The following is a 15,364-nucleotide window of genomic DNA, read 5'->3' on the forward strand; positions in this document are numbered from 1 at the left end:
ATAGATGTTAAATAGGAGGGGGGACAGGACCGAGCCCTGAGGCACCCCATACTTTAGGGGCCTAGGGGTTGACCTCTGTCCTCCAACCAACACCGACTGCGACCTATCCGAGAGGTAAGAGGAGAACCACCGTAACACAGTGCCTCCCACTCCCACCTCTCCTAATCGTCGCAGAAGGATACCATGGTCGATGGTATTGAAGGCTGCTGAGAGGTCAAGGAGCACCAGGATGGAGGAATGTCTTCTATCCCTGGCCCGCCAGAAATCATTGGTCAGCGCGACCAAAGCAGTTTCGGTGGAGTAACCAGGCCTGAAACCCGACTGAAAGGGATATAACAGAACTACTTCAAAAGTTACATACATTATGTCTAATTACACTGGTTGCAATTCAAGTTGGATGTTGCCCTTCAAATTAAGCAGGGCACAGAATATGGCAACTATGGACCCCCTTTTTCTAATTATATCTGCCTTGCCTATGAGATCTGGAAGAATACACTTCTTGTGTGGACCTTCTCTTAGGAAATACCATGAGTCAGGATTGAAGAATAGGCCTTTCCAGATGTTTTATTCCATGTATGGAACAACATTGCTGGGAGATTTATGTCCCAACTCTTTTGGAATTCAGGAAAGCCATGAATTCTTGGCTGTTCCCATAGACCTTAGATATTGGGATGCTGTTTCCTCTTGTAATACTATCTGATTAATATAAGAAATGGTTCTTGGGATATATGTTTTAGAATTTTTCATGTCTGTTGCTGCAGTTTAAAATTATTCTAGCCATAATGATAAACATCAAGTGTGGATCATGGTGGGAGTAGAAACAGTAAAGGTTAGTCCTCAACAAATAAATATTAAAAAGTGTCTTTTGAACTTTTAAAAGCAATGGCAGACAGACCCAAAGTACCCACACTCCAGAAGCACTAATGGGAAAAAAGATCTTCCCAGAAACAGATTAGTCGAAAACTGACTTAGTGAACAGTAGAAAAGAGAAGGATTGAGGTTACGGCATTAACAGATCAATGCAGAGACATACCCTCCCCATCTTTCTTCTCTTTGAAAAGCATGGGGGGGGGTTACTTTTGACTTAGTTGGTGGGATAAAGCCCTGCTTCAAATTAACGTCAATATACTTCCTTAATTCCACAATCCTTTTAGTAGTCATGGAATACATTTTTGGCTTTGGTAGGCATGAATTCTAGTGCACAATTGGTGGTCAATGAGGGGAAGATAGTTGCAATCTTCCTCACTGAAAACCCCTGTGAGATCTCAATATTCTTTTGCTATTTGCTGGATTCCTGGGGGTTTAGTGTCTGCTGGAGGGTCTGCAGGGTCTGGGTGGTCAGCTTTGATGGGTTTGATAATACCCGGATGGCCTTCTGGCTTAAGGAGGAACATCCACCCAAAGCCTATGATCGATTTTCGAACACCTTCCTCCCACTTTATGGTCGGTGCCCACTTGTCCAGCCATTCAAGCCCCAAGATAATTGCTCATGCTTTCTTTAACCACCATGAATCTGAGAAGTTCATAGTGGCACCCTATCTGCAACTTCACCAAGTTGGTGATTAGCTTGGCAGTCATCTTTGAATCATCTTTGGAAGGGGGAGCTCCCCCCCCTATGAGCATTCCAAGATCCACCCACTTCTTTGTGAAGGGGGAGGGAACCGCCATCCCTGATGCTGATTTCTTTCCAGCGTGGGTGGGGTGAGGAAGAGGGCAGCTCAGCTGCTCACGAGTCTTCTGGTTCTCTCTGTTGGGACATTGTGGCTGGGACTGGAACCGGTTGGGAGTTCAGACCCTGGGGTTTCCACAGGCCACTTATGTGAAAAGGTGCCATCTGCTGAGGAGGGGCAGGCGTCCATTGGTATTGCATCCACCCATGGCCCGGAAAGACAGCCCACCCTGGTGGGACTTGATTCGCAGGCTGCAGCCCGAACATTGGTGGCAGGCTAGGGGGAGAATTCTCCCCGCCCCATCTGCTCCTGGCTGGATTGATTTCCCCATTCCGTTTGAGGGGCAATCTCCACAGCTACCATATATTTGCCTTTGGTATTCATGTAGTAATGTAGACAACCAGACTCTGCAAAAAACCAGCATGCTGAATGTGATAGATTTGGTTTCCTGGAATGTGTCTGGTAAATTCCTAGCTAGGAAAGCTGCAATAAAACTGACTATAGCCAGGAAACCCATAAAAGGGAAAACACTATAAAACACAACACCTGACCCTTCATTGCATTCCACAATGATTTCAGAAATGAAGGAATGCTTATCCACGTCTGGGAAAGGGGGTGAGGTTGCTAACCACCCAGTACAAATAAAAAAATGAATCAAGGAACAGGAGAGAGCAATAGAAAGGGCTAGACTTTTCCCAACCCATGTCCTCATCCTTGATCCTGGCTTGGTGGCCATGAACACAAACACCACAGTGTTGGTTTTGGCCAACATACAAGAAACAGCTACAGTGAAGATGATCCCAAAAGAAGTCTGTCGAATGAGACACGTCACCTTCATGGGTCAACCGATGAAAAGTAGAGAGCAAAGGAAGGAGAGGAGAAGGGAGAGGAGGAGAGTATAGAAGAAGCTGCGGTTGTTGGCTTTGATGATCGGAGTATTCATCAAGTATTTCCATACTCTGTTCTATACTTGTGTTTGTTTTCTTCTGTGCATATGAACTCTCATCCCCCCATTTGTTCTTCACATCTTTCAAAGGTTCATAGCAGTGCAGCAGTGTCTATTGAGATATGATAAACATGCTTCTTTCTGGTATTCCTCAAAGCACCATTGCAAATGATGGTACTGATTAGTAATTAAGGATAGTTATGATCCCTTCTGCTCCAAATCTTAAGGGAACTCTAGCAAACACGGTAAAATCTATGGCCTCGGATAAGACAATGCATTCTATTAATATCTGCCTGGCTATACAGATATGGCTGTAGGGAGAAAAATGATTTGTTTTTCATTAGAAGACCTTCAAAGTCCCTTCCAGCTCTCTTTATCTCTTAACTTCAGATAAAATCCATTATCTTAAAAGTTAGATATAGTTAGTCATCCTCAGTTTGGTGGTAACGAAGAGCTACTGTTCGATGTCTACAATGATCACATATTACAATGAATTGGTTATATTCAGAACATTAGTTTACTTTTTTTCCAAACTATGATGAGCATTTCCCCTCCCGGCACCTGTAAACTTAGTAGTCCTCTGCCAATTGTTCATAAATATTATCAGTCTGGAGATTTAATTATTGCTGCTATTATTTATCAGGTTTTCTTTCTTACAAATGAAATCATTTTTAAAAGCCCTCCTTCTTCTGAAGTCCTTGATCAGTACCTGTAAGTATCCAACTACTCTTCCTCCTCCTCAAACCACAACTTCATCTTCCCCCACATTGCCACCAAAAAGCTGCATTTTCTTTTCCTTTTATCCTTAAAGGTATTGGTTGCTAGTCAGTTGGAATGACCTGTTCCAATGACCGTATTTAGTCCTTTTTTAAAATTCTAGACCTATCCTAATACTGATGTTAAGATTGAGATGAATATTATTATTTTGAACATAAAATATATGAATTTCAATCTCTCCAGGAAAGTTCCTTCATTCAACAAAATCCCTTGTTAAAAATTTAAAAAAGGTTGTCTAATCTAAATGTTGCAGAAACTCTCTGGTTAATCTTGAGCTTTTTTCTCATTCATTTCACATAGATATCAAACAGGAAACCCTCTAGTGCATATTTTAGGCTATCATAGACAAAGGGTGTGAAAAGAGAATTGGCTTCCTTCTCTCAGAAAACACAGATAAGACAGAGATAATATTGAAATCAGATAAGCGATGTAGAAAATTGATGGCAAAAATGTTTTGTCTGATGATGGACATGTATTTATTCCCAGCAAGTTTAAATTCAGTTACTGGTGATTGATCCACTGCCTCCTCTGGCAGTTGGTTATGATTCCACTACTATAAAATTAATTTTGAACTTTCCTCCTGTCACTGTGAGATTATGGGGGGTCATGTACTTATGTTTTAAGTAATATTGAGAATACTGCCTTCTAGAACCTTATTCACACTCTTCAATATATTTAAGGGTTTCTGTCAGCCTTTCCTTCTGTCCTCTTGGTTGAATATATTCACATCCTCTAGTATTTCCTGATGTTTTGTCTCTCAGCTCTTGCACCATTTTTGTTGCCCATCTCTGGACTCACTCAATCTAATGAATATATTTTCTTAAGAGAGGTCTCCAGAAGTGAACAAAGTATTTCAAATATAGTCTGACTAAATGCTACATTAGCTCAATGTTAAGTAGCCACAACTAGGTCCTACTTGATACAATCTAGGTCTATTTGTTAGTGACTAAATTGCAGGTGTCCAGAACAAACAATAAGCACTAATTTATTATATCTTTATGTATGTATACTTTATAAATTAAGCATATGTATCAATTAAAACAGCTGTCCAATTCTGAAAGAGAAATATATTGTCATCGTTTCCAACTCTCACTAAAGGTTCGTCACTCATAATTACCAGCACACTTTGGCTCTGGCATTTGCTGTAAAGGAGATCAATGAACTGTCTGGGATCTTACCCAACATTAGCCTTGGCTTCCATATTGCTACTGACTATACTGTGGAAAGTACAACTTATCATTTAGCAATGGAATTTATATCTACAAAGGATAAATTTATACCCAACTACAAATGCAATAACCAGACCAACACAGTAGTCATCATTGGAGGAGCCCGTAGTAACACCTGTCACAATATGGCAATCTCTCTGTGCAACTACAAATTTCCCCAGGTGAGAAAAAAATGGATCAATATGAGAAGTTCACCAGCTATTTATTACATTGAAAAGTTGGATAATTGAAAATAAATATTTGAGGCAAGATCATGATTAAATTATAAAACATGAAGAATAGCTTGTCTCTTTTTGCTTCTTGTGCAACATTGCAGATGTCATGTAAAAACTAATTTTTCAGCATCCCATTTTGGTATCCCACTCAAACCAGATATTGGATTAAATAAACACAGATATTTTGCTTTTATTTTTATTATATTTTGGAAGAATCTTTTTATTCCTATGTTCATCTGAATTTTTCCATTTAGATCTCCTATGGATCCGCTCCATTGGTAAATACTGAAACAGCAACATTTGTCAAATGGATGTTCCCAGATGAAACCCATCAATTTAAAGTATTACTGCACTTGTTGTTGTATTTTGGATGGACCTGGGTTGGGTTAGTTTCTATGTATGAAAAAGATAGGGACAGGTTCATTCAAAAGAGACTTTCCATGTTTTCAGAGAGAGGAATCTGCTTTAACTTTATAGAATGTCTTCCCCCGATGATATATGGTAATGCAGCTGCTGGGTGGATCGAAGACACAGGTAAAATATTCAAGGTGATCATGGAAAGTACCGCCATTGCAGTTATCTTCAGTGCTGAAATTACAGGTTTGATACCTTTGAGATTAATGATGAATTTGTATAATGATGATAATATTCGAAAAGAAAGACAGGCCAAAGTTTGGATCATGACAGCCCAGGTAGAATTCACATCCATTCTTCTGCAAAGACAGTTCCACATTGATTTTCTTCATGGTGCTCTTTCCTTTGCAATTCACTCAAAGGGACTGACTAGATTCCAACAATTTATGCAGAAGAGAAGCCCAAACTTTGGCAAAGAGGATGGTTTCATTAGGGATTTCTGGAAAGATGCATTTGAATGTTCCTTCTCCAGTGATATTACAGATGAGAATGCTGAAAGGATCTGCACTGGAGAAGAGAAGCTGGAGACTCTTCCTAATTCTGTCTTTGACACCACCATGAATGGACATAGTTACAGTCTCTACAATGCAGTCTATGCTGTGGCACATGCTCTGAAGGCCATGCGCTCTGCCAAACTCAAAAGGGGACAAAAAATGAATCAGAGGAGATGGAAGCTCATCCTCCAATCAATTTGGCAGGTAATTTTTGTAATGAGAAATTTGGTGAAAATCAAGAATAACAACAGGAAATTGGGTTTTTGTTTGTTTTAACTATTATAATGCTTTGATACTTAGATAGTAGTTTTGAAATCTGTATGGAAGTACTTGATATTTCCATATGAAAGAAAATAAAAAATAAATATAAATATAATGTTATATGTAAAAACACTTAGAAATATGTAACATGTCAACTTTATTTAATGTCTAAATTGGCACAGACAGGATCTTATTCAGTCCATTATGTTTGAAAACTTTTAATGCAGAAACTTGAAAACTACTCTGGTTTTGAATACCATTTTTATTCCCCAACAGCTGACTTTTGGAGTTAGTAAGATTCAAAGGTCGCAAAGGTGCTTTTTCAAAATTCCTTTCAAAAGGAATCTCCTTAGACATTGATTTGAAGAGAATTATAATAATGGGAAAATAATAAGAAATCTTGTGAAAATAGGAATAGTATTACTTAAAGTTAAAGGTAAAACTGAAAGTTTACTTTATTGTCATTGCACCTTGTACAACAAAATTAAATGCCATCTTCGGTGTACATCATATATAAGAAAACTATTAAAACTAAAACTAAAATACACATCCTTCACATTCTACACAGTTGAATTGGAAACCCCTGATATTGTTTTAATATTGCACTATACAGTAGAATTCAGTATAGTTACTGATCTGGGATAGAAGCTATTTTTCAGCCTATTTCTCCTTGTTTTTATTGTCCTGTACCATCTGGCCGATGGCAATAGTTGAAAAAAAGGGTGCCCAAGGTGAGATGGATCCTTAAAAACTGTTTGAACTTTTTTAAAGGAATGGGAGCTATAAATCTTTTCCAAAGAGGGAGTGGGCAATCAATGATCCTCTGGGCAACGATGTTAACCCTCTGGAGCTCTGTCCTATCTGCCACTGTGTAATTGGCAAACTACACACAGGTGCAGTAAATAAAGATATTCCCTACAATGCAGCAACAGAAGGTCACCAGTAATTTTTAATTCAGTTGCTCTTTCCTGAGAAGTCTCAGGTAGTATAATTTCTGCTTGGTCCTTTTGACCAATGCTGCAATGTGAACACCCCAGATCAGGTCTTCTTTTATGATAACACCCAAAAACTTAAAACTGGCCACTTGCTCCACTTGGTCTCCATTGATAATCAAGGGCTGGATGTCAGATCTATTCCTTCTGTAGTCCACTATAAGCTCCTTGGTTTTATTGGTGTTAAGGACCAAATTATTGCCTGCACACCATGAAAGCAACCGGTCCACCACATCTCGATAGGCAGACTCATCCCACTACTGTATAATCTGCAGATTTAATAATAGTATTGCTTGCATGAGTGGGAATGCAGTCATGCACATAAAAACTATAGAGTAAGTAAGGTGACCAGATTTTCAGATTGGTAAAGAGGGATACGATTGACCGGGGGGGGGGGGGGAACTTGATTAAAAATTTTATATTTTGTCAAAAGGTCATAAAAGGTAATTACATGACCCCAGGACACTGAAACCATCATAAATACGAATCTGTTTTCAGACATCAAAATTTTGATCATGTGACCATGAGGATGCTGCAACAGTCGCTTAGTGTGAAAAATGGTCATCAGTCACTTTTGTCAATGGTTTATTTCAATTTATTTTGAATAGAATCTTTTTTAAAATAGTCTAAGACAATTTAAAAAAAGAATCACACAGAATAAATTAAAATAAAACATTTCAAACTATTCCACACAGAATTAATTGAAGTAAAACTATTTTTAAAAATTCTATGCACAATACATTTCAAAGTATTGTGCATAGAATTCTTAAAAATGTAAGTCACAGTCATATATCCACAAGAATCTGCAAATGGCTATAAATGTGGGTCAGTTATGGAGTGACTGCAGGGGAGACATGAGGCATCAGAACTTCGAACCAGATTGTACCTTTTGAGAGGGAGGGAGGAGTCTGTCATAACTTTTAACAGTCACTCAGTTACCAGGCATAAGTCGAGGTCTACCTAAGCAATCCTGCCTTCCAAATGCCAGGTAGCTCCATCAACAATCCTTTTCATCTTTTTGTAAGAAAAATATGATGGAAAAAGAAACAATAACTATTGTACATTTATTCCGAGGTGGCGCAGTGGTTAGGGTGCAGTACTGCAGGCCACTTCAGCTGACTGTTATCTGCAGTTCAGCGGTTCTAATCTCACCAGCTCAAGGTTGACTCAGCCTTCCATCCTTCCGAGGTGGGTGAAATGAGGACCCAGACTGTGGGGGCGATATGCTGACTCTGTAAACCGCTTAGAGAGGGCTGAAAGCCCTATGAAGTGGTATATAAGTCTAACTGCTATTGCTATTGCTATTCCAGGACATACACAAAGTCATAGGAATGGATCATGAATGAGAGCACATTTCCACCAATTAATCCAGAAAATAAAGCAGGAAGGATCCCACTATCCCACCACCTCCTCTTTCTCCCTCTCATTCTCTTTTGGGAGGGGGAAGGAGGAGAAAGGACAAAAAGGAGAAAGAGGGAGAAAGAGGAGGTGGTGGGATAGTGGGATCCTTGCTTCACCAAGCTCAGAAAGCAGGAAGGATCCCACTATCCCACCACCTCTTCTTTCTCCCTCTCATTCTCTTTTGGGGGGGAAGGAGGAGAAAGGACAAAAAGGAGAAAGAGACACAAATGGCTGCAGGAAGAGCGGTGCTCAAGAGAAGCTGGCAAAAAAAAAAAACCTTCTGATGGCTGAGCCGCTTGGCCCGGGACCGAGCCTCCTCCTCGCCGCGCTGCTGCCGCCGGAAAGCTGTCGCTCTCCCTGCAGAAAAACGTCACATGTTGGCACGCGCAGTAGGGGATGGAGACTTGCCCCTCGTCGGGCCTGTGAGCGAGCTGAGTGGAGAGAGGGAAACCACTGCCTTCTAAAGGCCACATTGGAAACGACACTTCAGAAAAATAAAACTTTTTTTTTAATGGCGTCCTTTTTAAAATTGTTTTTCTTTCTTTTGGAAAATCGGGACTTTTTAAAAACTTGCCGGGAAATGGGACAAATTGTTATAAAGCGTGATTGTCACGCTGAAATCGGGACGTCTGGTCACCTTAAGAGTAAGGGACTCAACAGCCCTGTCGTGTACCAGAATAAGGACAGAGGAGGTATGTTACCTAATCTGACCCTCTGAGACCTACCAGACAGGAAATCAGTAATCCAAATGCAGATTTAATTAAGTATAGGCACTAGTCTATGTGGAAGGATTGTGTTAAATGCAGAATTAAAATCTACAAAAAGCATCCTCACCTTGCCAGCCCTCCCTCCCCTGTTGTTGTTCCAAATGTCAGAACAGGGTGAAAAGTGATGGCTATAGCATCCTCTGCAGATCTATTTGTTCCGTATGCAAACTGGTATTGATCAAATGTATACGGAAATCCAGAAGTGATGTGCAACAGACCAGATTCTTAAAGCACTTTATGATGATAGAAGTGAGTGGCACTAGTCTGTAATCATTAAGGGAAATTCTATGTCAGTGGAACAATGGTGGAAGCCTTCAAGGAAGGTGGAATGATGGAAAGCGATAAAGACTAATTGAAGATCCTGGTAAAGACTCCAGCCAACTGATCAGCACAGTCTCCAAGCACTAGGCCAGGGATACAGTCAGGACTGGCAGCCTTACTGGGGTCCACAGCCCTCAAAATGCTCATCTCCTACTGTTCCTCCCCAATGAGGTGGGGACTACAAGGGTATGGTAGCTGAATTTTATCTGTCTCTGATGTCTCTACATCAAGCAAATAAATGATTCAGCTCCTCTGCCAACGAAGCATCCCCATCAATAATAAGCAAATTCATCCCCCTCAAAGGAATAGCAAATTTGTCAATGAATCACATGTACAAAAATTTAAATTTAATTTGGGTTCCCCCCCAAAAAAAAAAGGTAACATCTGAAACAGTTGAAACTTACAGTACCCATGTATGGCATTAAAAGCCAACTTGTCCTAGATGTCTCTGTCTCACTGAGTTATATCTTTCTTATACTTTATGCCACAAAACTTAAGTCACAATTTCTGAAATAGTCAAGCAAAGTGATTTCTCACATCCATCCCTTTCTTGATTTTCTGCTCCAATGCTCATCTGATAATTTTTCATCTGACAATAGAAAATGCATTGAATAAAAGCATATTTCTTTTCCAAGTTGAAATTGTGTAGACTGAGGTGTAGACTGAGCTTATGTAGCATTAAGCCTAGGCCAAATTGAAAGAAACAAATTGAAATCTTCAAACCCACTTCTAACATTCCTGATATCTTTCCTGGTTTTCTCTATCTTTTTTTTGTCCACGTCCTTTAGCTCCACCATTTTTTGCAACAAGTCTCCTTTAACAACAGTGCTGGAGAACAGGTTTCTTTTAGCCCCAACGGGGAATTAGAAACTGGATTTGATATTTTCAGTTGGGCCACATTTCCAAACAAGTCCTTTCTGAAAGTCCAAATTGGAAAGACCGACCCCCTGGCTCCCCCAGAAAAGCTATTCACCATTTCTGACAAGGAAGCTGTTTGGCCTCTCATATTTAACCAGGTATGCCTTTTCAAAGACCATAGTAGATTTGATTTGACACACACACACACACACACACACACACACAGAGAGAGAGAGAGAGAGAGAGAGAGAGAGAGAGAGAGAGAGAGAGAGAGAAAGGGAGCTCAAGAAAGGCATACTCAGAGGGATACAGAGTTAAATATTTTCCAACATTGTTCCAAATTGCTCTTTAGAATACAATTATTAGGAATGATCAATTGATTCATGTAATATGTATGAAATGGGAAGCAATTGAAGATTCAGTCCTGAATTTACACCTGAAAATGCAACAGCAATGTTTGGATTATAGGTATAGGATGAATGTATATGTATAATTGATGAAAGAACAATCCACCCAAAATAATTTATTTCTGTGGAATTCTGATTTATTTACGGACAGGCATTACCTCTTTCCATCTGTAACAAGAAGTGTCCTCTCGGCCATAGCAAGATAAAAATAGAAGGAAAATTATCCTGTTGCTATGACTGTAAAATATGTCCAGAAGGGAAGATAGCTGACAAATTGGGTAAGCAAATGATTATATTAAATATATTAATGATATAATAAATACAAATTGGGGCTATTTTTAATAAATAAATATTTTAATAAATATTATGGGATTGAAAATCTTGAGCTTCACATCATATTAATGTGAAGTAATGAACATTTGAATTATTTTCATACTTCATAATTTTGCATTGGTAATTTTTTGCATAGTTTTAACTTGCTTTTACTTCCTATTCTATCCATATGATTGATTGATCTAGAGGTGGGCTTTGGGGGGTTTGCATGGGTTCATGCAATCCTCTAGCTAGGATTCTGCCCAGTTCAGCGAACTCCCAAATGCCACCCCTGGCCATGGCCACCCTGCCCCTCCCTCCCAGGAGTCTCCACGTAGTCCATTCATCATGCCAGGTAAGTGCAGGGCCCACAGGGAGGCTCAGGCAGGGGGAAAAATGGGCCTTCCGGAGGTTCCAGAAGTCCAGAAATGTGCCTGTTTCCAGCCTCCAGGGGGCCTCTGGAGCCCAGGGGAAGCAGTTTTTGCCCTCCCCGGGCTCAAGAAAAGCCCCCAGAGCTTGGGGAGGGTAACACATACACACACACCCTGTGTGCTGCAGGAGGCTGACAAGGCTATGCCCACCATGGAAACCTACCCAGCAATGGAGCAGTGAACCTGTTGCTGAAATTTTTGAAGCCCACCCTTGTATTGATTGATTGATTCTGAAGTGTATATGGCTTCTTATCATATATAATGCCCCAAGTGGCTTACCAGAGTCTTTAGAAACACAAAATGATTATAATAATAATAATAAAAACCACCCTTGCCCCAAGTTAATAGACAAATTGGGCTCCTGAGTCAATCTCCATTCCAGCCTAATTCTTTAAGGGAACAATAAGAGTTTCAAAGCCTGCTGCAAGGATAAAAGGGTAGAGAACATTCATAATCCAGATGGAAGAGGGTTAGAAAAGGTTGGATGCTATAGACCAGATACAACTCTAAACTCCCTGATGTCAACATTTAACACAAATGACCTGGAACATCCCTATATAGCAGACTTATCGAGAAAGACAGATACCATTGAGAAAATGTGATCGCCACTACTATTTGGTCCAGTGATATCTAGGGATTGAATGGTGATAACCAAAACTTGAATTGCATAGAGTAAGCAACTTGGAGCCAGTCACAGAAAATCAGATGGTCAAGATCTTGTGTGATTTCTGTATACAAACCGACAAAATACTGGTGCATAATACACCAGACATCACACTGGTTGAGAAAAATAAGGTCACAATCATAGACATCGCAATACCAGGTGATAGCAGGGTCGCCGAGAAGGAACATGAAAAAAATTGCAAAATTTCAGGACTTAAAAATTGAAAATTCAATTACTATGGCACAAACCAGCAGTGGTAATTCCAGTGGTAATTGGCACACTGGGTGCTATTCCAAAAGCACTGGAATTACATTTAAAACAGTTAAAAATTGACAAATCACCATCAATCAAATGCAAATGCATTTGCACCCAACTGCTTGGATCTGCACGCATATTATGAAAATACGTTACGACGTCCTAGGCCCCTGGGTGGGGCCCGACTAGTAACCAATGCCAAATCCGGCGAAACAACTGGCCGCTGTGATACAATTGTATAATATAATAATAATAAAAACCACCCTTGCCTCCAGTTAATAGACAAATTGGGCTCCTGACTCAATCTCCATTCTAGGCTAATTCTTTAAGGGAACAATAAGGGTTTCAAAGCCTGCTGCAAGATAAAACGGTAGGGAACATTCATAATCCAGATGGAAGAGGGTTGGAAAAGGCTGGATGCTACAGACCAGATAGAACTCTAAACTCCCTGATGTCAACATTTAACACAAATGATCTGGAACATCCCTATTTAGCAGACTTATTGAGAAAGACAGATACCATTGAGAAAATGTGATCTCCACTATTGTTTGGTCTAGTGACATCCAGGGATTGAATGGTGATAACCAAAAACTTGAATTGGATAGAGTAAGCAACTTGGAGCGAGTATAGCTCATGTAGAAATAATAAAGCTAGGTGAAATAATTGCAGGTCCATAGCATTGCAGACCAGTTATGCTTTTTGAAATGGTCTTCGAGGGCAGCAACATATAAAAGGCATTCCAGTTATCAAACTGGGATCTTATTAAGTCTGTACTGTAAAATTGGAGCACACTGAAAATGAAATGAAGATTCTTCAAAACAATAATGCTTCTATGAATGGTTTCTTTTTCAGATTTAGATGACTGTTTCCCATGTCCAGAGGATCAATATCCAAACAAGGGTCAAAAAAACTGCCTTCAAAAAGCTATAACGTATTTAACTTTCCAAGAGCCATTGGGGATTTCTTTGGCAGTGATTGCAGTCTCCTTTTCTGTCATCTCAGCTGTGGTGCTTGGGATATTCATGAAGTATCAGGACACACCTATTGTTAAAGCCAATAATAGGAACCTCACTTATAGCCTTCTTGCTGCTCTCCTGCTCTCTTTCCTTTGCAGTTTGCTCTTCATTGGGCAACCTGACCAAGTGAAATGTCTCTTGAGACAACTGCTTTTGGCATCATCTTCTCTGTAGCCCTTTCTTGTATATTGGGAAAAACAATCATAGTGGTCCTTGCTTTCATGGCTACCAAGCCGGGATCTAAATGAAAAAATGGGTGGGAAATAGATTGGCTATCTCTATTGTCCTATCTTGCTCCCTGACACAATTCTGCATTTGTGTGGTGTGGCTCCACAATTTCTGCTCCCTTCCCAGATTCTGACATGCATTCCCTGGCTAAAGAAATTGTTTTTCAATGTAACGAAGGCTCAACCCTATGTTTTATACAGTGCTTGCCTTTCTGGGGTTCTTGACTGCTGTCAGTTTCATTGTAGCCTTCCTAGCCAGGAATTTGCCTGACAGCTTTAATGAAGCCAAATTTATCACTTTCAGCATGTTGGTCTTTGCAGTGTCTGGGTGTCATTTGTTCCACCTATTTGAGTGCCAGGAAAATACATGGTGGCTGTTGAGATCTTCTCCATTTTGGCTTCAGCAGCTGGATTACTGGGTGCATATTTTCCCCCCAAATGCTATATCATTATTCTGAGACCTAATCTGAATAAGAAGGAGCAACTAATGAAAAAATGAAACTGATTTTAACACCATACCTCTTTGAATGTAATGACATTGGATACTTTCAGCATATAGTCATCCCCTCCGTAATTTGAGGATCTGCCTTCTTCCTTCCATCACCATCAATAGGACATATAAAGCAATCGTTCTCTGAAGTTCATTTCAGAACCTAGAAATTTTTCCTTAATCTTTTCCTTGAAATGTTAGATAATGATAGCCCTAATCAGTATAGTAGGCAAAAGCTAATAAAGAAGAAGATATGGTTTTGATCAGCATAATATTTTTAAAAAGTCCAGATTCCAGAAAGAAATACAGAGAATGGCCACAAAGATGACTAGGGACTGACGGCTAAAACAAGGCAATGAAGTCTCGCTCGGGCAGCCAGTTAACTCCATAGGTACGAATCTCTTTAGATCAAGTTTATTATCAGGCACTCTTAATAGCAAAACTTACAGTTCTGTGTTAAGATACTTCTGACTTCTTTAACCTGGTTCCATCACGTGGTGTAAAAAGACATTAATAGTCTCTAACCAATGCTGTGATGCAAGGCTGCTGTCTGGTAGAGAAAGAGGGTGACCAGTAATAAATCACTTTCCTGGGCAGAGTACCCTGCTGCCCAATCAGGGAACACAGATGTGGTCACATGTTATGGAACTACATTTCCCACAAGGCAGTTCTGCCTACATTTCCCATGAGGTAGTTTCTTCAAGGAGGCAGTTCTTAATTTCTATATTTATTCCTCAAAAATATTTTAGTGATACAATGTGCATTATGGTAAGCATGAATGAGTTTAAATCCTGCAGTCTATGAGCTTGGCAAAAAGCTACCCTTCTTGCAAAAAAAGAGATTTTATCTTACATAACATTAAAGCATCTCTGGTACATGTGAAGCCAAAAGTTTATCATTTTTTGTATGACTTGATATCTCAATAATATAAAAAAAACCTGAGGGACCACATGTTGGATTTATTTTCCCCTTGAAGATATTCCAATATCTTTCAATATGTTGAATAAAAATATATTGGTGGTAATAAGTGTGTTTGTGTGTATGCGCATACATGCATGCCTGTGCGTGCATGCGTGCATGTTGTTTGTGACATTGAGAGAGAGACAGAGACAGAGAGAGAGACATACAGAGAGTGAGAGGGGGAGAGAGAAGGAGACAGAGGGAGACAGATAGAGAGAGAGAGACATAGAAACAGAGGGAGGTAGATAGAGGCACAC

Source organism: Thamnophis elegans, chromosome Z (genome assembly GCF_009769535.1).
Source record: "Thamnophis elegans isolate rThaEle1 chromosome Z, rThaEle1.pri, whole genome shotgun sequence".
Classification (NCBI taxonomy): Eukaryota; Metazoa; Chordata; class Lepidosauria; order Squamata; family Colubridae; genus Thamnophis; species Thamnophis elegans.